Source organism: Chiloscyllium punctatum, chromosome 50 (genome assembly GCF_047496795.1).
Source record: "Chiloscyllium punctatum isolate Juve2018m chromosome 50, sChiPun1.3, whole genome shotgun sequence".
NCBI classification, from domain to species: domain Eukaryota; kingdom Metazoa; phylum Chordata; class Chondrichthyes; order Orectolobiformes; family Hemiscylliidae; genus Chiloscyllium; species Chiloscyllium punctatum.
The window spans coordinates 1,383,398-1,384,773 of NC_092788.1; positions in this window are offsets into that span (position 1 = coordinate 1,383,398).

The window sequence follows — 1,376 nt, forward strand, 5'->3', positions numbered from 1 at the left end:
TGACCCCACTCTGTCAATGTTACCCACCCAGGGAAGAGCAGATTGACCACACTCTGTCAATGTAACACACCCAGGGAAGAGCAGACTGACCCCACTCTGTCAATGTAAAACACCCAGGGAAGAGCAGACTGACCCCACTCTGTCAATGTAACACAGCCAGGGAAGAGCAGACTGACCCCACTCTGTCAATGTAACACACCCAGGGAAGAACAGACTGACCCCACTGTGTCAATGTAACAAACTTGGGGAAGAGCAGACTGACCCCAATCTGTCAATGTAACACACCCAGGGAAGAGAAGACTGACCCCACTCTGTCAATGTCACCCTCCCAGGGAAGAGCAGACTGACCCCACTCTGTCAATGTAACACACCCAGGGAAGAGCAGACTGAACTCACTCTGTCAATGTAACACAACCAGGGAAGAGCAGACTGACCCCACTGTGTCAATGTAACCCACCCATAAAAGAGCAGACTGTCCCCACTCTGTCAATGTAACACACCCAGGGAAGAACAGACTGACCCCACTCTGTCAATGTAACAAACCCTGGGAGAACAGACTGACGCCACTCTGTCATTGGAACACACCCAGGGAAGAGCAGACTGAGTTCACTCTGTCAATGTAACACACCCAGGGAAGGGCAGACTGACCCCACTCTGTCAATGTAACCCACCCAGGGAAGAGCAGACTGACCCCACTCTGTCAATGTTACACACACAGAGAAGAGCAGACTGATCCCACTCTGTCAATGTAAAACACCCAGGGAAGAGCAGACTGACCCCACTCTGTCAATGTAACACACTCAGGGAGGAGCAAGCTGACCCCACTCTGTCAATGTAACCCTCACAGCGAAGAGCAGACTGACCTCACTCTGTCAATGTAACACACCCAGGGAAGAACAGACTGACCCCACTCTGTCAATGAAGCAAACCCTGGGAGAACAGACTGACGCCACTCTGTAAAAGGAACACACCCAGGGAAGGGCAGACTAACCTCACTCTGTCAATGAAACACACCCAGGGAAGAGCAGACTGACCCCACTCTGTCAATGAAACACACCCAGGGAAGAGCAGATTGACCCCACTCTGTCAATGTAACACACCCAGGGAAGAGCAGACTGACCTCACTCTGTCAATGTAACACACCCAGGGAAGAGCAGACTGACCCCACTCTGTCAATGTAAAACACCCAGGGAAGAGCAGACTGACACCACTCTGTCAATGTAACACACCCAGGGAAGAGCAAACTGACCCCACTCTGTCAATGAAACACACCCAGGGAAGAGCAGATTGACCCCACTCTGTCAATGTAACACACCCAGGGAAGAGCAGACTGACCTCACTCTGTCAATGTAACACACCCAGGGAAGAGCAGACTG